Below are 12,791 nucleotides of genomic sequence, written 5' to 3'. Positions count from 1 at the left end.
CTCATTGAAAGATGAGATAAGTGCCTTTGACAGAGCCCTTAGGTAGGCTCTGGTGGCAAACTCCATGGTGGATGATGAAGCAAAGGGGGGCACGGAGGTGGAGGTGGATGCGGATGGTAGGATGGGAAGGTTGGCTATTATTTTCCTCACCTCTTCAGTGAAGGAGGTAAAGGTTTCATCAAAGGATGGAGCTGCAGAGGTGGGTGGAGGAGGTGTTGGTTGGGGTATTTGGGCTATTATATTGGCTGGGAGTGAGGTTAGGGTGGTTTGGATGGTGGCCATTTGGGAGGAGAGGGAGGCTAAGGTTTCATTGATGGATATTGTTGGGGGTGGAATAGGTTGAGGGATGTGGCAGAGTATGGTGGCTGGTAGGGTGTCGAGGGTTTGGGAGATGGTGTTTATTTGGGTGGTGATGGAGGCTATGATCTCATCGGTCGCAGTTGCCTGGGCCATGAGGGTGGCGATGGAATTCATCATTATTTGGTTTCGTTGGGTGGCAAAGGTGCATGTTGTGTTATGGTGTTGGGTTATGGTTTGTTGTAGCATTTGGAGGCGGGTGGTGTTTTCTCTGGTTTGGGTGTCGAGGGTGGCAATGGATTGTCGAAGGGGGTTAGATCGATGGATGGGGGGTTGTCGACAATCCCTTGGATGATGAGTTTTAGGTCCTCCAAGGACCACGGAATCGAGTCGACAAAGGCTTGGAACTCAGCCTTTGTGACTAGATCAGTCACAGGGGTAACCCCTGCAGCAATAGATGGTGCAGGTTGTGCCTCAGCTCCAGAGGCGCCCTCAATGTCTTGTGAAAATGTAGGGATTGAAGGACTTCCACCAAGTCCTCGATAGCCCTCTAATGGGGAGCTATCTCCTGATGTTTCGACATCTTCTTCTTATTCTTCTTCAGCTTCAGAGCCGAGTAAGAGAAGTAGGTGTGTATCCCCTTCGCTAGATCAAGTATCTAAAGGGGTTGTGCACGAAGGGGAGATCACTCTGAACGATCTTAGGGCATTTCAATGTCAGAAGCAACACATGCTTCTGGGTGTGTGAAGGGTGGTGGCGAGCCATGAGGCGAAGTAGCTCTTATGTCTTCATCGCCTCTCTGTTGGGAGAGAGGCAATGGATGTTGTGGTTCCTCGGTTATATCATCTCGATAGGCCCGAAAAGTGGCCACTGGATGGCTGGCTGGGGTGGGGATTGGACTAGGTCGTCCTTCTTCAATACCCTTTTGGCCTTGATCGCTAGGGGTAGTGGTGGTGGTTGCCCCTTGGGAAGTGAGGATGGGAGTTGTATATGAAGGGTCGGGGGATGCACGAGGAGTGTCATCATCATCATCATCTTTATCATCCGATGAAGACGACTCCTCTACTCCCTCGTTAGTGTGAGGGGACGGTTCTAAGTGCTCTGGGTTAGCTGCCCACTGTTCATGGGACAGCAGAGAGTGTTCATACTTTTGCCTTATATCAAACGTGTCTGGTATGACGCTGAGCATGGCCCTTGATACAGTTCTCTCTGTGTATAGCCTTCCTTGGAGATCGTTGGGCGATCGCCGTTCATCAGGAACTGTGGAGTGTACGGTTCATCAGCCGGTAGACTGTGTCTCCTCATCGCGTCCCTTATGAAGAGAGCAAGGAAGCGCGGGAAGAGAACAGAAGTCAAGGGCTTTCCTGCGGCCTTGATTTTGCATTTCTTGATTACCGCTGCATGGATCTCGTTGTAAATAAGGAAGGCATAGTCCAGCGGTAGGTTGAAGAAGAGCCCATACATTATTGTCATAATGTTAATGTTCCCCTGATCCATCGACTCGAGTTTGTAGGTGAGAGCTCTATTCAATATGGAAAAGAATATATTCCACATTGGGGCAAGAACTGCATCTTGAAGTCAGAGGTGTTGCGTAGGTCACGATTGTAAACTAGCATTTTGATGAAGAGGAGGATGTCGAAACTTGTAGGTGGCTCAGCGTATTGGTCAATGTCGAGTTCTTGGCGAGTAGGAATGCAAAGTACTTTGGAGACGTTTGCTCGAGAGATTTTGACCGAGCAAACCATGTCATTAGGGGAATCAATGTCCCCTATGATTCCACGGTTCTCGGGGAAGAATTCACACGTCTGCCAGTATTGTTGAATGTACTTGAGAGGTACGCCATTGTCTGTCAAGGTCAAGGCAGGTTGGAGGACGCAGTTTTGGAAAAATTCAATCATTATGGCAAACCTGTCTTCAAACAGGTTGGTGCGCAGGTCTATGGTGTGGTTGTTGGGCTTGATGGGTAGGAAGACAAGTGCATGGCTGTTTGCGCCGGTTGATTGCACGTGGCTGTCGTTGTTGTTCGAGTCGTGAGAGGCGGAGGACGCCATTGTTAGAAGAGTTGCAGGTTTTGTTCGTCTGGTAATCTTGAAAGTTTTGTAAGCATAAAGAGGAAATATGTTGGGGAAGAAGCGTTTTTATAGGTGGAGAAGGGGAAGCGGTTTTTAAGAAATGATATTTTAAAAAGGTAATGATTATAATAGGAGACGTTTGGCAAAAAGGTGATATGGTGGGGGATCGTGGGCTGTCTTGACTGTCCTGTGTCATTAATGTTGGGGGACACGTGTCATTATGGGGAGGGTGGATGGGTAATGTGAAGGGGTTTATGGGGAACAGGCTGTTGGAATGACAGGCGCGTGTAAGATGACGTTTGGATTATTTGGGATAATTAAATAATTATCCCAAATAATATTTCTTGAATATCTATCCAAAGAAAAAATTAATATTTAAAATGCCATCTAATTGTAAGATAAATACTAATTACGAAGTTTTGGTCTTCTAAGAAACCATGTTATATAGTTCTTAGTCACAAAAGATGCAATTTTGTATAATCTTTAAAAAGTTTTCAATTAAAGATGGGTTTTTGGATTAAAATATTTTTGTCATGGAACCACAGGCGCTCTGGTTGGTCATGACTCTTTGGATGGGGAACTAGAGGTCTTTGGTTGAGAGTGATGAACAAGTTCATCGATGAAATGTTGGGTTGTATGAATAATGAGCCTTGTATAGACAAACCAAAGGCTCTGGTTAAGCATGGACAACCCTTTATATAGAACTAGAGGAGCTCTGGTTGAATGCAAAAGATTTATATAGCATTTTTGGTGTCCAGAGGCTCTGGTTAGTAGAACCAGAGGCTCTGGGCTGGAAAATGCATATTTGTGTAATGAAAATTCTTCTTGATGAATGTAAAACTCCCCCTCAAATGATGCATGGGGATGTGTATTGAGTTTAAAAACTCCCCCTAGAACCAATAAAGAGGTTGAATTTGATGACCAGAGACTCTGGTCTATACAACCATAGGCTCTAGTTGTGAATGATGAAGAAAACTTATATGGAAGGTGGTTAAGTATGTGAATGGATGTTAAAAAGAATGGGTCTTTGAGACCAGAGGGCTCTGGTAAAGACAACAAATGCAGAGGCTCTGGGTGGTAAGGCAATGCAAACTAATATGAAATTTTGGTTAAGTGCATGTAAGTGTGTGTGAAAAGGATGGGCCTTTGAGACCAGAGGGCTCTGGTTCCAAAGACTTTGAAAACAGAGGCTCTGATCTTTAGAACCAGAGGCTCTGGTTGAGAAAAGGGAACTAATGAAAAATTTCACAAAGTATTGGCTTTGGACCAGAGGGCTCTGGTTCCAAAGGCGATGGAATATGACTTGGTTAAATGCATGAATGAATGAGGAAGTCCAAGTCTGAGACCAAAGAGGCTCTGGTCTCAAAGAATTGGAATCCAGAGGCTCTGGTCTATAGAACCAGAGGCTCTGGTTGAGAATAGGATACTTGGTGAAAATTCATCAAGTATTTGCTTTGGACTAGAGGGCTCTGATTTCAAAAGCGATGGAAACTTTTGGCCAATAAATTAAACAAGTATTTCCATTTAGCCAGAGGCTCTGGTCTTTAGAACTAGAGGCTCTGGTTGGAGTACTTTGAGTTTATAGCCATAATGATATATCATTTGTAGGCATAACCATGAGATATTGAGGATCTCTGGTTTCGAACTTAGGATTGCCTCTAAGTGGTGAGATTCAGCATACCCATCTTGCTGACAAGAAATAAAAATCTTTTCTCATCAAGAGCTTTTGTGAAAATGTCAGCAAGTTGAATCTCAGTGCGAACAAAGTACATCTCTATATTACCTTTTTCAACATTGTCCTTCAAAAAGTGGTACCTTACATCGATGTGTTTGGTCTTGGAATGCTGCACAGGATTTGCAGAGATGGCTATTGCACTCTTGGAGTCACAGAGGATTGRWATYTTTTMATATTGRAAGCCATAGTCCTTAAGCTGAGTCTTCATCCAGAGAACTTGTGAAAAACAACTAACACCAGCAACATATTATGCTTCTGCTGTAGAGGTTGAAACACAATTTTGTTTTCTAGATGTCCAACTTACTAGCTTGTCCCCCAAGAGTTGATAGTTTCCAGACGTACTCTTACTATCAAGCTTGCAACCTGCATGATCTGCATCTGTATAGGCTATTAGATCAAAGCCAGAGTTCTTAGGATACCAGAGACACAATAAAGGGGTTCCCTTGAGGTATCTAAAGATCCTCTTGACCGAAGAGAGATGAGATTCTTTAGGATTGGATTGATACCATGCACAAAGACATGTAGCAAACATAATATCTGGTCTACTAGCGGTTAGATACAGGAGTGATCCAATCATGCCTCTGTAGGTTGTTACATCCACAGATTTGCCTGATGGATTAGCAAATAACTTAGCCCCTGTAACCATAGAAGTTTTCATCGATGATGAATTTGAGAGAGAGTATTTCTTCAGAAGGTCAGTCACATACTTGGACCGATTGATGAAAATCCCTTCTGAGGTTTGTTTTATTTGAAAACCAAGGAAGAAACTGAGTTCTCCCTTCATACTCATCTCAAATTTACTTTTCATCAGCTCTGAGAATTTTTCGCAATGTTTTGCATTTGTAGAACCAAATATGATGTCGTCCACATATATTTGCACAAGTAGTATGTCACCTTTATGCTTCTTGAGAAAGAGGGTTGTATCGATTGTACCTTTTTCGAATCCATTGTTGATGATAAAGGTGGAGAGAGTTTCATACTAGACCCTGGGTGCTTGTTTCAATCCATAAAGAGATTTGTCCAGAAAGTATACATACTTTGAATGTTTCGGATCTTCAAACCCAGGGGGTTGTTGCACATATACATCTTCTTGAAGCTTACCGCTGAGGAAGGCAGACTTGACATTCATTTTATAGACCTTAAATCCTTTGTGTGCTGCATAAGCTAGGAATATCCTGATGGCTTCAAGTCTTGCAACGAGAGCAAATGTCTCATCATAGGCAATCCCTTCTTCCTAGCAGTAGCCCTTGGCAACAAGCCTAGCCTTGTTCCTTATTACTATGCCATCTTCGTCCTTCTTATTTTTAAAGACCCATTTGGTTCCTATGGTTGTCTTCCCTTTGGTAGAGGCATGAGGGACCATACTTTGTTTCTCTCAAACTAGAGTAGCTCTTCTTGCATTGCGTCTATCCAGTTTGGGCCTTATAGGGCTTCAGAAATTTTCTTTGGTTCTATCATGCTCAGAAAGTTGGCGAAGAAGCATTCATTGGCTGTTGCGGATCTAGTCTTGACACCAGATGTTGGATCACCAATGATTTGGTGATGTGGGTGATCTTTTGTCTATTTGGTGCTTGATTGGGGTTCTGGAGCAACAGGATGCAGTTCTTCATCGACCGATGGAACTGCTTGCTCCCCCTCGAAGAGACCATCTCCAGAGTGAGACTCTGGTTCTGGTTCTTGATCTGAAGACTCAGAAGAAGTAGAAGGTGAAGTAACATGAGTTTCAGTAAGAGTTGTACCTTTAGCATTCGAGACTTCATGTTTTTCATTGGTTCTGGAAGTGGATTTTGCAGTGGGTGCAGGTCCAGAGATCACTTCTTCTTTAAAGATGTCTTCAAATAATTGAGCTAACTCTGATTCATTGGGTTTTCCAAGTGATGAATCAGAGGCTCTCTGTTGAAGTCCGAGTCCTGAACTGTTGTGTCCAGAAGTCATGGGTGTGGAGTCATCAAAGGACACATTGATGCTTTCTATTACAATCTTTGTCCTTTTGATGTAGACTCTGTAGGCCTTTGCGGTTTGAGAGTATCACAGAAAGATCCCTTCATCTGCCTTTTTGTCAAACTTGCTAAGATATTCCCTGTCATTGAGTACAAAACATTTGCACCCAAAGACATGGAAATACTTGACATTTGGTCTTCTTTGATTGATGAGCTCATAGGGTGTCTTCTTGTGCCTCTTATTGATGATAGAACGATTCTGGGTGAAGCAGGCAGTAGAAATTGTTTCAGGCCAGAAGGTAATAGGTAACTCCGATGAAGCAAGCATTGTCCTTGCTGCTTCCACGAGGATTCTGTTCCTTCGCTCCACTACTCCATTCTGTTGTGGAGTTCTTGCGGCGGAAAGTTTTATGAAATGATTTCATTGATGAGGTATCCATCGATTCTGGCATTTTTGAATTCAGTTCCATTGTTGCTTCTAATTTTAATGAGTTTTCGTTATAGAAGGAATTGGAGTCTTTTCATCACCCCAATGAGTAGGTCAGGAACATCTAATTTTTTCTTTACAAACTCAACCCAGGTAAATACGGAGTATTCATCAACTAGTACCAATATGTACTTCTTTCCAGAGAGGCTTTGTGTGGATATGGGCCCACAAAGATCAATGTGGATCATGTCCAAGGGCTTGGTGCAGGAGGTTTCTGACTTAGTTTTGTGAGAGGCCCATTTTAGCTTTCCCATCTCGCAGGCTGGCCATAGATGGTCTTTTTCGAAATTGAGATCTGGAATCCCCTTGACCAGCTTCTGTTTGGCTAGATTCCTTGGAACATCAAAGTTGAGATGTGAGAACTTTTGATGCCATAGCCAATTTTCATCGCTCTTATGGGATACAAGGCAAAGGGTGTTTGTCCGTCAGAGGATTGAAAATCCAAAAGATAGAGATTTCCTTCTCTCTTAGCCTTTTTGATTTTTTGGTCGGGCTTTGTTTCTATGATGCAGAAACCCTTGCAGAATCTGACTTCAGGACCCTTGTCGCAGAACTGGCTTATGCTTAGTAAGTTGTGCTTCAAACGTTCAACATAAGCCACTTTGCTGATGGAGATGTTGCCTTTTATGAGAGTGTCGTATCCCTTGATGGTACCCTTGTTGTTGTCTCCAAAAGTGACAGAGCCTCCAGATTTCTCGATGAAGGAGGACAGCTGACTTTTATCACCAGTTATGTGCCTGGAGCAACCTGAATCCATACACCATGGTTGCACATGCTGGTTCTGCAAAACAAATTAAGGGGTTTTAGGTACCCATTTCATAATGGGTCCACGTTTGTTAGTGGAAGATACCTCTCTCTTTTCATCACTCTTAGCCTTTGCAGGCTTAGGTTTGTTTGTATTTCCTTTGCCCTTAGACTTGGGATTCTTCATGTTTTCATTGGTTTTAACATGATAGCGATAGACGTGTTTGGAGAATATGCAGCGATGTGTCAACATGTGGTTCCTCAGGTTTTGTAAAAGAGCTAAACATTGGTAATTATGATTCTTTAGATATGAATGTCTAACGTTCTTTTTATTCAATAAAAATGAAAAAGTAAATGCAGGGGATGAAAATCCTGTCCTAGCATCGGTTCTTTTTACAAACTTCCTTTCTAATTCAGATTTTTTATTTTTGGAGCTCTTGGTCTTTACTTGTTTACTTCTGAGGAAGGACTGCTTTTCTTCAGCTGAATGAGAGGAAAAGTGGTGGTTAGAATTCTCAGTGGCAAGCCACTTCTGTTTTTGCTCGCGAGTAAACTTAATGAACTTAGAAGAAGTACTTGGGCCTTGTGAGTTATCGTTAGCAGATTTGACATTGCTCAGCTTTCCCTTTCCATTATCTGAAGTTTTCATTGATGGTGAAACATCATATTTCATTGAGGGTTTGAAGTTTTGAGGCTTCTTATTCTCAATGATCTTTGGTGATTCACATATTAACTCTTCTTCAGATTCAGAATCGAGAAAGTCTCTCGTTGATTTCTGAAAATCAAAATTATGATGGATGTTTGCGGGAGATTTGGGTTCAGAGGTTGATGCTTCAGAGTGATCTTTTGGGAGTTCCATCGTTTCTGACTTAGACGAACTTCCAATTTTACTTGGTTGGTTCATTGATTCATCAGCTGACGGTTCCTTACTAAGATTCTTATTTGCATCAACAGTACTTGCTGATGAAGTGGGATTGACAACCAGAGACTCTAATTTAACCATAGGGTTACCATCGGTCTCTGATGTGGATGCGTCGTTCCCTTCATCAGAATTCTGACATGTACTGCTCTCGTACACCACATTTTCAAAATCCTGTCTTAAAACGACAGTGTTTCCATTGACATTAACTCTTTTAAAATTTGTTTTTGGTTTCGGGATAAAGTCGGGTTTCTGAATGCATTCAAGCTTGAAAGTGGATTCAAGGGTGGATTTCTTTGTTTCGATGAAGGAGTCCAATTAATTGAATCCAATCCCTTGAGTGTCCATTTGACCGTTTAACTTTTCATACACATTTTGGGCATCACTATATTTCTTCATCAGAAGTTCATTGGTTTGAAACTTCTGGTGAAGAATCTCCCTTTCTTTTTGAAAGAAATCTTTGAGAGCTACTGAGTTAAGTCTCTCTACCTCGGATTCTTTTAAGGCCTTTGCCTTCTTTTCTAAGTCCTTGGTTACTCGCTTGTTTAATTCCAGAAGTTTTTCTTCCTCTGATTTTTTAAGAGTGGCGATGCGAGTCTTTTTCTTGATAAGTTCGGCTTTTTCTTCAGTTAGAAGATCAGTCTCTCTTTTGTAGAAACTGATTTCTTTTTCCGCTTTAAGTCTTTCAGATTTTTCAAAATTCAATTTTTCTTTTAGTTTCAAGAAGTCCTTTGAATGTTTTATTACCCTTAACTCTAGCTCATATTGAGCAGAGTTGGTTTCACCGAAAGAAGTCTCACATACCTGATCATCAGAATCAGAGGCGGATTCTTCATTGGACTTGGCCATCAGACAGATGAGTGCCTTGTCTTSTTCATCAGATGAAGAATCAGATACCCAATTTTCTTTTTCAGCCATCAGGCTTCGCTCTCTTAGATTGTATTTATATTTATTTTTGTAGTAATCAGCATCCTTCACCAATCGTCCTTTGCAATCTTTGGAAAAATGACTGATTTTTCCGCACCTATAGCAGCGAAGGTCATTCTTCCTTTCGTCTCGATGTTCTTTCTTCTCCTCTCTTCTATCTTCTCTATCTTGTCTTCCATCTCTTCTTTCTTCCCTCTGATAAAATTTTGATGGCTTCTTTTCATAGGATGGCTGGTACCTATCCCTTTTGAAGTCTCTTCGTTCATAAGGCTTTTTGATGAACTTCTTCTGCAACTATTATGTGATCAAGGCCAGAGACTTGGCAAAGGCTATGATATCATCATCTGATTCAGAAGTCTCGTCCTCATATTCTGACTCTACTACCAGTGCTTTCTTTCCTTTCTTCTTGTGTTCTCTGGTGGAGGTCCTTGAAACATCCTTTTTTTCAGCAGCAAGAGCAAGGGGTCCACCGATAGATAGTTTCTTCTTCATGATATCTTACTCTTATGCAGCAAGCGTTCCATACAAGTCATGAAGTGACCAGCCGTCTAAGTCTGTTGATCCCAGATCTCTCAATAACACTAATAATCTAGTTAAGAAAAACCAAATTATAGTGTTTTAATGGAAAAAGTGATGAACACTCAAGAATGAATTATAAACAATAAAGAACAGTCTTGAGYGTCAAAKGTTTYACTTTATTGATAAGAAAAACGTAAAAAGAGACATTTAGTACAATAACCATAATAACCTATTTATACTAGAAAGCTAATTAGAAGATAACTATCTAACGAGACTTTTTAGCTAATCTTCTATTAACAGACAATGTTTATCTAAACTATGGATAAGCTTTAATATTAAGATAAACTTGAAGTGTAGCTGTCGACTTGTCATCTCCAGTTGTCTTTCATGGTATGATAAATCATCCTTATCTTTAAATATTCATCGTATGCCTCTGGATGAATTGCTAAATAATTCTTTAAGTGTTGTTGACCAGAGGGGCGATGAAGATGCTCTTTCCATCGCTTCCCTTGTCGTCCATCGGCCATCTGGTTGTTCACCAGACTTAGCCAATTCTGCCTTGATGTCTTCATCGGTCTTCTAGTTCTTCATCACTAATTGTTTTTCTTTACTTTTTCACTTTATGAATTATGGGACTTAACAATCTCCCACTAAGTAATGAAAGAACAAACATAGACTAATCTAGAAACAATTGTGAAGAACAAAGACTAATCTAATAGAAAAACATTAAATTCCAAATTTTCATTGGATGATGATATTCTTACAATACTAGAATCAAAAGACATCATTTTAAGGCACAAGTTTACAACTCATCATGATATACCTTGAAATATATCTCTGAAGCGCAGAAGCAGTCTTCGATAGCCGATGGCTGTCGATATCTCATGGATGAGTTGACTCCCTTCTTCTCTTGGCACGTGATTTCTACCCAGTCTTTCTCTGATGACTTTCTGAAACCATTTAAGTGTATCCGATGAATACTTGAATGCCTCAGTTAGTCTGAAGAATTTCTTTACTATGAACTCATTCTTGTAAATAAGTCCAAGTTCGGGTTGAGTTAAGATTGAGGCAGATCTTTTCTCCTGCAGGCCTTGGAAGTCTTCGTTTGGTGGAGCACAGGAAAGTCTTTCGATGCCTAAGCGAAGAGCAATTTCGAAATCACTCTTTGCTCGATGGTTTACCAGGGTCGCCATTGTTTTTACAACCGCTCTATTCGCCATTCCAAACCTGATGTCGTGGTCATGCCTTTGAGCCGTTTATACGTATAGTTCAATCAATTCATAGGGATTGAGGTTGATGAGGTCATTTTTGTTGAACACGCTAATTTGCCCATGTGCTCTTTCCATTGTGAACTCGATGTATCGAATGCCTCTATTGGCAAAGGTCTTCACTTTTAGATCCATGACCCTCCTTATCCCATCGATCGAGAAGACAACCTGTGGTGCTTGTGTGGTCTGTTTAATGAACCTATGGTGTAAGAGGTCCATGGACTCAGGCGATAAAATCGAAGGATTGATGGTCAAACTTTCATTGCGGTCTTGATACAAGTATTGATGGATGTTTTCCATCATAATGGGTTCTCTGGATGGCGACTCTGGACGTCTCCGCAGCGACTCCATGTTCTGTATAATCTCATCAACCAAGCTCTGCGGAGGATGCCTCGAGGAAGAGGGAGTATCCGTTTGCACCACAGGTGGTTGGGTTGAGGGTTGTGTATGGGTTGGTGAAGGTATGGTTTCTTGTTGGGTTGATTCAGCTTGGGTAGGTTGTGGTTCATTGGGTTCGGCTTGGGTGGTTTCTGGTTCATGGGGTTCTATTTGGGTTTGTGGTTGTTGGGTTGATGAAGGTTGGATTATTGTTGGTTCTGGTTGTATTGATAAGGTGAAGGGTTCTGGGGTTGCAGCGAAGGGAACATGTACATTTTGTACATCTTCATAGGGCAAAGCCTCTGGTTCCCTTGCTTAGGTTCCTTCGGTTGAGGGTGGTGGTTGGGTTTGTGATGGTGGTGGTGGTGGTGCAGCGGATTCCATTTTCTATGCAGTCGCGGCCTCTATCTCCCCCTCATGAGGTTCAAGACCTTGATCATCGGGGTCTTGGTCTTTATGTCGTGGCCTCTTGTGTTGGCGGCTGCTGGAGCAAGAGGCTCTGCTCCTCTTCTTCTTTTTGTTCTTCCTGAAGGATGCAAGATACGCCTTCAGGGCTGCTTGTCTTCGGCTCTCCTCCATCGTTTGAAGGAGAGAAGTGGTGCGCGTTTGTTCATCGGGCAGGTTCTGGGAGAGAACCCTGGTCGGATGGATGGCGCGATGAACGAATTTGGCACTAATCTCATTGAAAGATGAGACGACTGCCTTGGATAGAGCTCGTAGGTCGGCTCTAGTTACGAACTCTGTGGTTGATGAGGAGGCTTGTGGTGGCACGGAGGTGGTGGCGGATGTAGATGGAGGGATGGGAAGGTTGGAGATGAGATTTCTCATCTCTATAGTGAATGAGGAGAAGGCTTCATCAAAGGATGGGCCTGTAGAGGGAGGTTGAGGTTGAGTAGGCTGGGGGATTTGGGCTAATATTGTGGCGGGGAGTTGGGTGAGGGTGGTTTGGATGGTGGCCATTTGATGGGTAAGAGTGGCGAGGGTTTCATCAATAGATGAAGTAGATGGAGGTGGGGTTTGGTGAGAGATTTGTGAGATGATGGAAGTTGGTAGGGTGTTAATGTTTTGGAGGATGGTATGTAGTTGGGTGATGATAGAGGTAAGGTTCTCATCGGCCTCAGTTGCCTGGGCCGTGAGGGTGGCGATGGAGTGGATGAGTATTTGGTTTTTTTGGGTGGCAAGGGAGGATGTGATGTTATGGTGTTGGGTGATGGTTTGTTGGAGCATTTGGAGACGTGTGGTATTGTGTCGGGTTTGGTTTCAATTTGGGAGAGGTGGCATTGTAGGATTGCAAGGGATTGTTGAAGGTCAGTGGTATCGGTTAAGGGTGGGTTGTCAACAATCCCTTGAATGATGAGTTTAAGGTCTTCCAAGGACCGCATCGCTGAATCGACAAAGGCTTGGAACTCGGCCTTTGTGACCAAGTCTGCTATTGGGGTAACCCCTGCAGCAACGGATGCTGCAGATTGGGCCTCTGCTCCGGAGGCGCCTTCTTGGCCTTGTGA

The sequence above is a fragment of the Cynara cardunculus genome, assembly GCF_001531365.2.
Source record: "Cynara cardunculus var. scolymus isolate 2C chromosome LG 5, CcrdV1, whole genome shotgun sequence".
Lineage (NCBI taxonomy): Eukaryota > Viridiplantae > Streptophyta > Magnoliopsida > Asterales > Asteraceae > Cynara > Cynara cardunculus.
Note: the sequence above shows the minus strand (reverse complement) of the source record.